The sequence below is a fragment of the Canis lupus genome, chromosome 31 (genome assembly GCF_048164855.1).
Source record: "Canis lupus baileyi chromosome 31, mCanLup2.hap1, whole genome shotgun sequence".
NCBI lineage: Eukaryota > Metazoa > Chordata > Mammalia > Carnivora > Canidae > Canis > Canis lupus.
In genome coordinates this window covers 12,579,997-12,593,109 of record NC_132868.1, presented here as the reverse complement: position 1 = coordinate 12,593,109, position 13,113 = coordinate 12,579,997, and the positions used below count along the sequence as shown (strand labels likewise).

The window sequence follows — 13,113 nt, the reverse complement described above, 5'->3', positions numbered from 1 at the left end:
CCAGCGTCTGGGGTCCCCGCATGGGGCAGGGTGTTGTCTCCGCTCCTGGGAGCCCTGGGGCGCCCGCTCTCCAGACCCGCGGAGGTATTAGGCTCGCTCTGCTGGCGGTAGCCAATTCCCCGCATCTCCTTGTTTCTCCTGAAAGAAAGCTTCTGTTTGGTTCTAATGAGTAGCTTTTCCTAAAGAGAAACAGTAATAACAGCACAAACGTAAGTGGGTTCTGTAAACTTGTAATCACACGTGTCAAACACCGGGCAGCGTTTTCCCTCTAAAATAGACGCGGTGGGAAATAACACGGCGCGGCACAGGCTCCGGTGTTTCCTCTGACAGAAGTTAATTCTAAACTAAGTATTCCCTGGAAGAAAAGCGGGGAAAACATTTTTACATGTCTATCATTTGTCCTCGGAGGACACAAAACAAATATGTTTTTTAACGCGTGACACCTGCATTATTCTGGTGGCCTCGGGCTATGTGCTCTTTCCAGTTTGCAGAATTGGAGAAGAAAACAGCTCTGCATGAGGGGGGAGCACACGGTGCAGGCTAATCATAACCACGCAGAGATCAGAGGCCCCGGCGCCCGGCCCGGCGAGGGAGAGGCCGGAGCAGCAAACAATGGGTGCCTATGCTGGTGTCCACGCGCCAGCACCCCTGGGCTGAGAGCTCTTTCCAGAGCTTCTAGAGATCTCCCGAAGATGCTTACATTTTGAAGGGAGCTCCTTGGAAAGGCACAGGGAGGTTTATCAGGGAGTCTGCTTCTGGAAAGACCCCACTGCAGAGCATCTGGTGCAGTGAGGTCCTGAGAAGCCCACGGCATTATCAGGACAGAGCCCCTTCCCTGAGTGGGTCTGAGCACAGTGGACAGGTTGGGGGACCAGAGGCTGCTGGGCTACAGACCCTGGGCAATCTATCTGCACTGTCGGGTCCTCGCCCCCCGGGAAGTGAGCCCCGACAGCTGGCATTGCATAGTCAGGGCTGGAAGAGCCAGTTCTCAGAGGCACTTTTTCGAAGAGCGGGGTGCTGACATCCTGGGGTCACCTGTCCTGGCTCCCATTGTACCTCTGCAGCCCCTGCTTCCTCAGCCTGCATTAGCTTGATCTTGGGGGTCTCCTCTCCAACCTGGCCTCAGACATCCCCATCCTGGGTCTGGCCCAAGGCTGGCCCACATCTGCGCTTTCCAGGGTGTGGAGCTGTGGCCCTGGCAGGAGGGGCTCTGATTGGGGTTAAGCCTGGGAGGTCTCCTCTCTTTTCCCCAGGACTGCACCTCCATCACTGGCCCTGGGGCCACAGGTCTGGATCTCTGAGCCCTGAACCCCATTGTCATTTTGGGGAGACCCTGGGGGCCTTCTTGCTGGCCTCCAGTCCCCCTTCCACAGCCCACTCTGGGGGGAGGGGTCTGTCCTTCTAGGGCTGGGGGACCAGCTCAGGATGTAGATGGGCACCCTGGCCCATCACAGGACAGCCTGCACACCTGTGCTCCAGTCCTACACGTGGTTGGGGGCTGAGAGTCACCTGGGCCAGGGTTCCCCACTCCATCCCACCCCCTCTGGGGGCCTCGCAGCCTCCCTAGATTATCTGCGGCTGCCTCTGGATCGCTGGGGTTTCCCACAACTGGGAGCAGGAGCTGGAGCTCCAACCTAACTGTGCTTACCCTCAGGTGGGAAGTGCGGACGACCTACTCAGGGAACTCTACGCAGGATCCGTCCAGGCCCCTGTCAAACCATGGCTTCTTCCCCAGGCCTTTCACCTGCCCTGACCTCGACCCCAGGAGGTGACCTGGGATGCCCCAGCTCTCTAAGGTTCCACACGGGTCCCACAGGGTCCCACATGGGTCCACATGGGTCCTACGGGGTCCCACATGGGTCCACATGGGTCCTATGGGGTCCCACATGGGTCCCACATGGGGTCCCACACGGGGCCCCACATGGGTCCCACGGGATCCCACATGGGGTCCCACATGGGGTCCCACATGGGTCCCACACAGGGTCCTACACTGGTCTCCACGGGTCCACGGGTCCCCACAGGGGTGGTGTGTTTGACGCTCTCCCTGTCTCCCGTGCACACACATGTAGTGTGACGGCGGGTCCAGGCACAGGGGACCCCTCCAAGCCGTGGCTCCCCACCACTGAGCTCCCTGGCCTGGAGAGGAGAGGACAGACTGCTGTGTCCCCAGTCCCAGGACAGCCACACCCAACCCCACCCAGACAGGGTGTGTGATCCCAGGTCCGGAAATGCCTGCTGGCCACGCAGGCAGCCTGAGGCCGGGAAGCCGGCAGCAGAGACCTTGTGGCAGCCCCAGCATGGCTTCCCGGCCACCTTCCTGAACACTCCCAAACCAGCAGCCCTGGGCAGTTGGGACTGCCCCCCGCAGACGCACCATGTGTGCACACCTCATACTGTGCACCCACATGCCTGTAGACACTGCACACGGACACTGCAGCCCATGTGTGTGTGCATATGTGTGTGCCACACCATGACACGTGTGCAAGCACACACACACACACTCTGCCCTTCTAGAGGAGACCCAGCGGCTCACTGCACACTCATCCATCGTTGAAGCTGTCCCTGCCCCTGGGATGGCTGTGTCCCCCAAGGTCCCCGCAGATGACAATAAGTAGTTAACGTGTGCGGGGCTGCATGCCCTGCGTCCCTGAAGGGCCCTGGAAAGGCCACGACTCCCACTAGCTCTGCTTATAACAAGTGTTTTACAATGAGGCTTTTAAAACAGTCACCCCTCATCTGTAGGTCATGGTGACCAGGGTCCCTCCTGCTGGTCCCGGCCCAGCATGGACAGGTGGGGTGAGGGAGGCCAGATTACTTATTAATAAGGGATTTTGGGGTCTCTGAGGCAGACTTTCATGAGTCTGGAGGCTCCAGGTTGGGCCCAGTGCGCCTGCTCCGTGGGTTAATGCACTCACCTATAAATAACGGTGGTGACAGGTCCCCTGTCAGCACTGCTGATGGACGGTCCCTTCTCCCGCCATTACAGCCTTGTGACTATGGGAAAATTAATTTAAGTGGTAGTTAATTTCTAATGAATTCCACTCAAGCGGTTAATGTGGTCCTCGGTGTTATGGTAACCTTCATGGATCATTGCATTATGTAAATAAATTCTACTTTACGCTGGTTTATTAAAAAAGAGAGTGAGATTGGGGAGTCTGACTAAATCCCGTCTGCACATGCCACAGCGCGTTCTCAGCAGGAGGACCCTTAAAAGGGGAAGAAATGAAAAATCCATCACGTGTTTTCCAGAATGCTGAGCTACTCACTTTCAGCGGCCCCGCTGACTACAATGCCCACTGTCGCGGCTCTGGATAAATATCTCCAAATTCACTTTGTTGTCGTATTACAATGAAAAGAGGAGAATTTTTGCCTTAAAATCCATGTAAAATCTATAATCAAACTTAAAGTGTCTTTTCTAAGAGCTCATCTGAGGACAAGGCCAGAAGTCCGCCCCTGTGGTCGGACGGGGAGAGGCCGTGGCGCTAGCGTGGACAAGGGCAGGAGGGAAGCGGTCCATGGGTGTGCAGGCGTCAGCCTGCCTTGGGGAAAGGCGTCCTCAGCTCTGGGGACAGTGGGGATGAACTCAGTGGGCTCCCCCCTGGGCTGGTGGGTGTGCCGGGGAGGCAAGACCCTGGGGTGCTCCGAATTTCTCAAGGACTCAGGCTAAGTATGCTTCTTGGCTTGGCCGCACGGCAGGACGGCACAGGCTGGGCGGCCCAGATGCCCGTGCATTTCTTGCAGCTCCGGAGGCTGGGAGTTGGGGCCTGTTCCCAGCCTGCAGACACCCCTGCTCCCTCTGCTCACCCAGGGCAGTGGGAAAGCTCTCCGTGTCCCTCGGGGTGATGTCAGACCACACACCACCCTGCCACCGACCGTCGACACCAGCCCCTCCCAGAGCCTGCCTCAGGGTGTCACATGGGGTGGGGGCTCTAGCTTGTGAGTCTGGGGGGTGCAGACGCTCCAAGCACAGTGCTGTGTGCTCAGCAAGTGCACTTGCTTATCCCGCACCCCAGCCCGCTGGGCTTCCCGGGTTGTCCCCACAGTAGCCGGCTCGAGCTGGCTGTGGCCGGGGTCATGGCCCCTTCTGGAGAGACCCACACCTGGGCTCTTGGGCAACTCACCCTGAAATGTCCTCTCTGCCGGGGGGGAGGAGTGGCTCGGGGTCACCGTTGATGGCTCTCCTGCCGCTGAAGGTCCCCAGGGTGAGTGCCCCAGGACAGGGCTGCAGGGGGCGGGTGCCATCTGTGTGCTGAGGGGCGTGGCTAGCAGCAGCACCTGATTCTTGGTCCCCCCCCCCACCCTTGGCTCCTTGTGTGGGGCCAACCTGGGAGCTGTGAGGAACAGACTGTCCAGTGGGAGTCAGCCTGTGGGCAGGGCCAGGGCAGCCAGCACATTCAGGGGCCCCAGGGAGGAGCCGGCTCCCAGAACGTCGGGGACCCGCAGGGCTGCACCTTGTAGAGCTGGCTGGCAGGCCAGACGTGCGGGTCAGGGCTAGCCTCACAGTCGTGATTGTGACTCTCAGGGCAGAGGGCGACTCCGCTGCAGTCTCAGGGCCACTCTCCTTGGAGAGAACTGCCTTTGCCCTGGACAGGCTTGCAGCCTCCCCCGAGGGCCTGCCCATCGCGAGGAGCCATATCTGGGACGGGCAGCACGGCGCCCCCGAGCCTCCCCAGCAGGCCACCTTGTGTCTCGGAGGACCCGATGGTGTCCTCCCCAGAATGTCCCTGGCTTGTATTCCACTCTGCCCACCGGAGCCTCTTGAGGCCATGGACCAGAGGTCCCTCCATCTGTCTGCTCTGCAGCGACCCCGACTGTGCCCCACACCCAGGGAGCTGGGCAGCCCCGCAGCATCCGCACAGCTCACAGGATGCACCCGGCAGGTGCCCTACAACAAGAATGCTGGCAGGGAGCCTGTTCCACCTGCAGACGTGTCCGCTCTTATTGGCTGCCAGTGTCAGTCCCAGGAAAGGGCCCAGTCAGGATGTCAGCCGCTGCTTGATGCAGGGTGTGGGTGGGGACCTCCCCCGGACATTCGGGTCTGGGTCAGCTGCCCCATGGCCCGCTGGCAGCCGGAGCTGAGCACCCTGAGAAGACCTCGGGCCGGAGCCTCCCCCTCATAGGCCCTAAAGCCCCGCCCAGGGCAGGATGCAGAGGAGCCTGTGCATCTGCTTCACAGGGTCGTGGGGTCAAGCCCGAGGCTGTGCATGGAGCCTCCCTCCCGAGAGAAAGCAGAATGGGTGGGCTGGATATGCACACCCCCAGCCTCACCTGTGCATCTCTGTCCTCTCTCTGCCCGCCGCCCAGTAACCTGACAGTGATGCCATGGCTCCCACGTCAGCCCCTTTCAGGCCTGGCTCTGTTGTCAGCCCGGGTCCCAATTCGCAGGGAACCGAGGGAAAGACAGTCAGACGGCAGAATCAGAGATGGCGGCTGGCAGCTGGGACTTACGGATCTGTGCCCACCCCCGTGACAGGTGAACTCACCTCTGTGTCATCTGAGAAGGGGGCATTTGGAGAACAGAGGGAGTCTGGAAAACCCTGGCCAGAAAAAGAGCAGAGAAGCCCAGAGCAGGTTTAGGCCTTGGAGGGGGCAGGGAGGGCAAGGGAGGCCGAGGAGGAGGCCCACCGAGGATGGGTGGGCATCTGGTTTGTCCTCCAGCCTTTCCCTGCCTGACTGCCTGGAATGTTGGTTGTGGTAGCTGGGGCTCCAGCCACCGCCTTGTGCCAAGTGGTGCATGGAAACCAAGCACCTGGAACTGTTGGTGAGAGACAGGACAGGAAGAGACCAGGCGTGGACAGCTGTTGTAACAGCTCCCAGTGCCTTCCCATGGCCTTCCTCCACAGACGAGGGCAGTACACCGAGTATTCTGGGTAAACCACTACGAGTTCCAGCCCATCTCCTGCGGCGCACAGAATATATAGCTGATTACACATCTTCAGGTGATCAAGCAGGACTCTTCTAATGCACGAATCCATACACGCACCGTGTGTTTAGTATAGTATATGGTGCAAAATAAAAGTGTAATAAATATTTGAGTGAGCAGATAAATAAATGAAGATTCACAACTTTTGATTCACTGAGCAGAAAAGACTCCATCTGTTATTCTATCTCCAACAACACAGTAGGTAATCAAACTGATAGAAGTTGCCAGTAAACAAGTATGGCTTAGTTTTGCAAGAAGTGATCCCATGCCTAAGAAACACTGTACCTGAGACAGAGGCTGAGGACAAAGCCACACACCGGAATGCGGGGACAGCAGCTGACCTGCTAGGACTCTGCACAGGATTTAGCCTGTGTTGTATGCTGGCATTGCTGCGTAAGGGAAGACACGCATCGAGCCCCCAAATCCTTCATGCTGTGGCCAAAGGGGGAAACGAGTCTGAAGCCCACATGTGGGAGCTGCCTGGCTGGACACCAGAGGCACCAGGGCAGTTCTCTGGCAGCTCTGCTTCTGAATATCAACACAGCCGAGGTCTGCGTCTCACGCAATGCAAAACAGCTCTTTGTTCTTTTGTTCACGCTTCTTAAGAAAAAGAAAACTGGCACATTTGGAGGGAAAAAAATGACTGACCTCTAAGTGGGAATCACAACCACTAATTACAAATGGCTAAAGGGTCAAAATGCTTTATTCATCAGAAAAGGAGACAGGAAATAAACATTTGTACAGATGCAGAAAGATGCCCTACATCAGAAACAAGGCTCACACATTCCTCTCCCAATCTGCCGAGGAAACCAGAGGCCAAGGTGCCTGGGACAGGAAAAGGGACACGGGCACCCTGTGCAGCGTGTTCTCAGGTCTGGGTGGGCATGCAGAACAGGAAGAGGGCAGGGGTCACAGGGATTCGCTTGGGCATTCACCCTCCTAAGGCCATCTTGCCCACTTCCGGGGACAGGCCTGGGCCTGGAGTTTAAGAGTAAGGCAAACACCACATCGTCAGGCATGTTTTGCATTTTGAACAGTGCAGATACATGATCTATTAGCAATGACTTCACATCACTTTCAAAAATAGTCTGTATTCCCTTGTAGAGGATTGAATCGTGTGCTCGGTGAATTTCTGTCTACCCCAAACCTCAGGGTGTCACTTTATTTGAAATAGGGTCTTTGCAGATTGTAATTAAGGATCTTGAGATGAAATCACAAGGAGAATAAAGTTTCATTGCCTTAAGCCAAGTCTGGTAATTTGTTATGGGAGGAACCAATCCACTATCAACTTTCCCTGGGTCACCGCGGCCTCTGGTAAGGCCACCCTGGAAGTCCAAGCAATGAACCACATCAACTAGTGTCCATCTTACATTTGTACCCATTTGTGGCAAAGAAGAGTGGGCTGGCCCACTGCGTGATGTGGCCTGCTGCCCACCTGGCCACTCAGATGGACGAGGGAGCTGCCGACAGTTACTCTGTTAGATGCTTTTATAAACACAAGACGGATGTGCCCTTCACATTCTTCCCAAAGTAGTGTTTTACCACCCTGAGAAGACAGGTTCAATGAGCTGTTAAAGACTTTAAAATTTAAATTTACGGAAAACACATCATTTCAAGATGTATTTATTTATTTGGTTTTAAAAGATTTTATTTATTTATTTATTTATTTATTTATTTATTTATTTATTTATTTTAAAAGATTTTGTTTATTCATGAGAGACAGAGAGAGGCAGAGACATAAGCAGACAGAGGAGAAGCAGGCTCCATGCAAGGAGCTTGATGTGGGACTCGATCCCAGAACTCCAGGATCAGGCCCTGAGCTGAAGGCAGATGCTCAACCACTGAGCCACTGAGGTGTCCCAGATTTTATTTATTTATTCATGAGAGACACAGAGAGAGGCGGAGACACAAGCAAAGTGAGAAGCAGGCTCCCTGCGGGGACCCCGATGCAGTACTCAATCCCAGGACCCCGGGGTCACGGCCTGAGCCAAGGGCAGATGCTCAATCACTGGGCAACGCAGGTGACCCCTCATTTCAATATTTAAACTTTGCAACAATGACAAAAAGCCAAACGGCCTGAGTACAGGAAGGACCAGGTTCTACTTGGAAGCATCCAGACAATCAGGTGTTTCTGAACAGCATGCTCAGTGTGACGGGAATCAACAGCACGCATGTGTTCAGTCGGGTTTAGGGAATGCAAACACTGAAGAGAGGAGAGGAAGCTTGTGACATTTTCCTTAAATCTTCCTTTTGTTTATTTACATGGTGTGACTCCATGGCCTGTTGTTCCCAGGCCTTGGAGCGAAGTGTAAAGCCTGAGGCACCAGAGAGCTTCCATGCACGCTGCTTGCTGAACTGTCACGGGTGCTCACAGATGACAGGGGCCCCTATGCTCGGAGGCCGCACCTGTTGGAGAGAGTGTTCTAGAACCAGGCTGGCAGATGTTTCTTGTAAAGGGCGGGAGAGCCAACATTTTGGGTCCTCCGTCATAATGGCTCAGGTCAGCCGATGCAGTGTGAAAGTACTCACTGGCGCCACACAAAGGCAGGAACGTGGCTGTTCCAGTGACACTTTATTGGCCAGAACAGGCAGTGATGGGGCTTGGCCACCTCTGCTTAGACAAACAAGAGACCTCATTAGGAGAAGCTGATGGCACAGCAGCTCAAACACACCGAAGGGTTAGAGAAACAGAGTAGAATATGTCTGTCTTCTCCCCTCACATTCCACGATTAAAGAAATGCTGCACGAGGGGATCCCTGGGTGGCTCAGCGGTTTAGCGCCTGACTTTGGCCCAGGGCATGATCCTGGAGTCCTGGGATCGAGTCCCACGTCAGGCTCCTGGCATGGAGCCTGCTTCTCCCTCCTCCTGTGTCTCTGCCTCTCTCTCTCTCTCTCTCTCTATCATAAATAAATAAACAAATCTTAAAAAAAAAAAAAAGAAATGTTGCACGGGAAAACAGTATGGACATCCCACAAAAGATAGACATACCATATAACCCCTCAATCCCACTTTTGGGTATTTACCCAAAGGAGACGGATGCCCTGATTGGAAAAGACACTTTACCCCCAGGTGCCCGGCAGCATTATCTGCAGCAGCCCAGATGTGGAAGCTGCCCAGGGGAAGCACGGTGGACAGACATGGAAGAGGTGAGCTGGACACAGTGGATTACTGCTCCACCATCAAGGACGATGAAATCGTGGCATCTGCAACGACGTGGACGGAGCTGGAGGGGATACCGCTAGGTCAGAGGGAGACAAATGCTGTGTGATCTGATCTGTGGAAAATGAACCAAACCAGTCCAAAGCCTGAGCTCAGAGATGCAGAGCACAGACTGGTGGTGTCAGAGGCAGGGTGGTGGTGGTGGTGGTGGGTAGGCGAAGGGGGTCACGTGCATGAACTTCCAGTTATAAAATAGGTAAGTCCTGGGGATCAATGTACGGCATGGCGACTATAGCTAATGATACCGTATTTCACACTCGGCAGCTGCTCTAATGAGGGGTGGCGCTAGGCACCAGCTAGACCTAGCGTGACCACCTTCAAGGGGTGCACATGAGTCATCACGTCGTGCATGAGCCATGCCTCAATGACAAAACAGTGGGTCCTGTGGTCCCCGCAGGAAAAGAGGGGATGGGAAAGGAGAGGCTGCAGGGAGGCTCAGCCATCTGAGGGGGAGTGCAGGGGGCACATCAGGGCTCCGGTCGCAGCAGGTTAATCACAAACAGGAGGCAGTAGTGCAGGGTGAGTAAGCAGGGTGCGGGCAGGCTCCGGCGGGGCACGTGGGGCTGAAACCCTGGAAACCAGCTCAGACCCAGGTGACCTCCCCACGAGCACGCTGGCGTCTGACACACGGGGTCTGCATGCGCGGGTCCCCAGGAGGAAGCTGCACCCTGAGGCCAGGAGGTGGCAGGGCCTCACTTCTGCGCAGCGGTTACGTGGCCCCAGTTCTCTTTAGCGAGCATCCTGTTCCCAGATTTCTACATTCTTCTCTCATGTGTCAGTTACAGACACACAAACCTAACTCCTCAAACACAGAGTAAAGCAAACCATGTCCCAACAGAGTGTGCCACTCATGTCCTTCCCGCCTGTTCCACCCCCCGTGAGGAGGGCCTGTGACCCCTATATTGACATGTACTGCTCTAGAATGTTTCTTACACAGTTTCCAAAATATTTTTACTTGGAAGGACATGTGGTTAGATCTGCAAGAGTTCAATATTCACATAGACAAAGACACACTCTGCACACTGTTGTGGGGCTTTCTTCCAGGTGCAAGACTCGTCCTTGCCCCGAGGCTCCCAGAGGCCGTGTCCTTCTTCCAAGGGCTCTGACCATGGCACCGCCCGAGGTCTCTGCTGTGACACACACTGCTCTAAGAATGGCCTCCTGGGACCCACTTCGTGTGCACGTATTTCACTACAAACGCCGTAAAGTGGGTCTGGGGGGGACACACATGTTGTGCGTGGGAGCTGCTACGCGGTCCCTGCGTAGGCACCACCACCACAGTGGACGGGTGTCCTCGCACACCCCCAGCTTCCCCCCGCCCCCTGCAGGGCATTCTCTTCCCAATGTCAGCAAATCTGATGCCAAACGCGTGCTTCAGTTTTACTTTCTTCTCACTTCCTTGATTTCCAGTGAGATCTGTGATGCGTCCGTGTGTTCTCTTGGACACTCCCTCCTCGCGTCTTCTGCCCAGTTCTCGGTCAACGTGTCTGACCGTCGGGGTTTGCGATGCCTTCTGCGTGCCTGCAATCGTCACCAGGATGTCACGGTCCCTGTGTGTGTGCGCGTTCCCGCCCAGTCTGTCTCGTGCTGCAGAACGTGCTGATGGCAACATTGTCCTATGTCCAGAGGGTCTGCCGAGGCCCCAGTGGGCTGTCCACGACTTTTATGGAGAAACCGTGGGCCTGACCTTCAGCCCCTGCCCTCTGAGGCGGCACCTGTGGAGGGGAGAGAAGAGGACGGACAGGACCCCGGGGAGCAGCGCAGAGGGAGCCACCCTAGCAGTGTGAGACCATGTCTCGGGGACCCGGTTGCCACTTCCCCTGGGGGACGCAGAACTGAGGTGACAGTTGTCCTCCCCACAACAGGAGGGCAGACATCTGATTTCCCTCCCTCCTGACCAGAGCCTGTCTGGAAGTCGGGTTTGGAGATTTGGTTCCTGGGGCAGACGGAGCGGGCCACGGTGTCGGAAGGAAGCAGTGTGGGGAACACAGGGCGCTTCTCCAATATGCAGCGTCTGGGCCACGTGTTGCTTCGTGGCTGCCTCTTCACTGCCCAGGGTGTGGCCTTCCACCTGCTAACACGAGCCTGCTTGGTTTCTTCTCTTCTGACTTCTGGAGTCTGGATCTTGCTGAAGACAAGGTCTTCCCTCCCCAAATTTATGCCAATAACTTCCCACAATTCTCCTCGCCACATGCCCTCTCTGGGCATCTATGTGACAAGGTGAGTGTAGTAGAGCGTCCAGCCCTCCCAGGGGACTCGGTGCTCCCCAGGTCACTGTGTGCTTCATGCTCGCCTTCTTCGGAGGTGCCACTTCGATCCCAATCCAGGTGAAGGTTCACCAGAAACTCGTCCCTGAATCAACCCCATCCCGCTGGGTACACATGCCCTTGGTTTAACTGGTCTACCTCCTCAGTGTGTTTTCTTTTTGTTTTATTTTGTTTTAATAATAAATTTATTTTTTATTGGTGTTCAATTTGCCAACATACAGAATAACACCCAGTGCTCATCCTGTCAAGTGCCCACTTCAGTGCCCGTCACCCAGTCACCCCTACCCCCCGCCCTCCTCCCCTTCCACCACCCCTAGTTCGTTTCCCAGAGTTAGGAGTCTCTAGTGAACCTTCCCTGGAGAGGCACCTTGATTCTCCTGAAGGTGGAAGCAGCTTGAAGACTGTCCTTCCTATCAGGCATCCTGCTGCGGCTTGGGTGGCTCTGCATTAGAGGCGAGTGGGCTGGTGTTCGCTGGCACAGGAGCCCAGTGGGCAGAGGTGAGCATGTGCCTTGGGATGTGACTGCAGCCAGCAGAAGGGAGGTGGGGGAGCCATGGAGAGGCACTGGAAAATTCGGCTACACGCAGGTCATTGAGCTTGTCAGTATCTGGTGTTAAACTTTAATTTCCTGACATTCTAGGGCACCTGGGGGGCTCGGTTGGTTAAGTATCCGACTGTTGATTCTGCATCAGGTCATGATCTCGGGGTCATGAATTAAGCCCTGAGTTGGGCTCTGTGCTTAGCACATAGTCTGCTTCTCCCTCTCCCTCTGCTCTCAAATAAATAAATCTTAAAAAAAATTTCTGGTATTAATAATTGGCATCTTGTTCCTTTTTTCTGGATCAGACTAGCTAGACATTCATCTATCTCATAGCTTGCTTTCTTTCTTTCTTTCTTTCTTTCTTTCTTTCTTTCTTTCTTTCTTTCTTTCTTTTTCTTTCGACACAGAGAGAGGCAGAGACACAGGCAGAGGGAGAAGCAGGCTCCCTGTGGGGAGCCTGATGCAGGACTCGATCTCAGGACCCTGGGATAACGACCTGAGCCAAAGGCAGACACTGAATCACCCAGGTTCTTTGCTCCTTTCAAGGAACCAGCCTTTAGGTTTTTTCATTTCCCTATTTCTACTGTTTTTTTTTTATAGTTTGGATTTTGCTCTCCATTTTCTAGTTTCTTTGGGTAAAAGATAAGATCATTGTTTGCAGTCCTTTCACCTTTTTCTCGTTTTTTACATTTTTTAAAATTTAAATTCAATTTGCCAACATATAGTATAACACCCAGTGCTCATCCCATCACGTGCCCTCCTCAGTGCCCCTCACCCAGTGACCCCATCCCCGTGTTCAACTCCCCTCTGCAAACTTTTATTTGTTTCCCAGAATTAGGGGTCTCTCATGGTTTTTCTCCTTCTCTGATTTTTCCAACTTAGCTCCCCTCCCCTTTCACCTTTTCTAATATAACATTCACTGCTGTAAATTTCCCTCTAAGTACAGCTTTAATGGCTTTCCATGCATGTCAATATGTCATGTTAGTTCCCATAGTTCAAGTATTTTCTACTCTCCCTTTTGCATTCTTTGTCCTAAGGTTTATTTAGAATTGTGCTGTTTAATTTCCAATTATTTGTGTGATTCCCTGGATGTCTTTCTGTTATTAAATATTAGATTAATAGCACTCTGGCCAGAACATATTTTCTATGACTTAAATCCTTT

The 13,113-nt window shown here is 54.3% G+C and overlaps 1 long non-coding RNA gene across 1 annotated transcript; it reads right to left on the bottom strand.

Annotated features, from left to right (window-relative positions):
* Positions 1-239: 239 nt before the first annotated feature.
* On the bottom strand, positions 240-4,434 carry LOC140622479 (uncharacterized). Its single transcript, XR_012022242.1, has 3 exons — positions 4,122-4,434; positions 2,916-2,994; positions 240-355 (listed from the first exon to the last, which is right to left on the bottom strand). It is a non-coding gene; the product is annotated as an uncharacterized lncRNA (long non-coding RNA).
* Between the last annotated feature and the right edge of the window lie 8,679 nt (positions 4,435-13,113).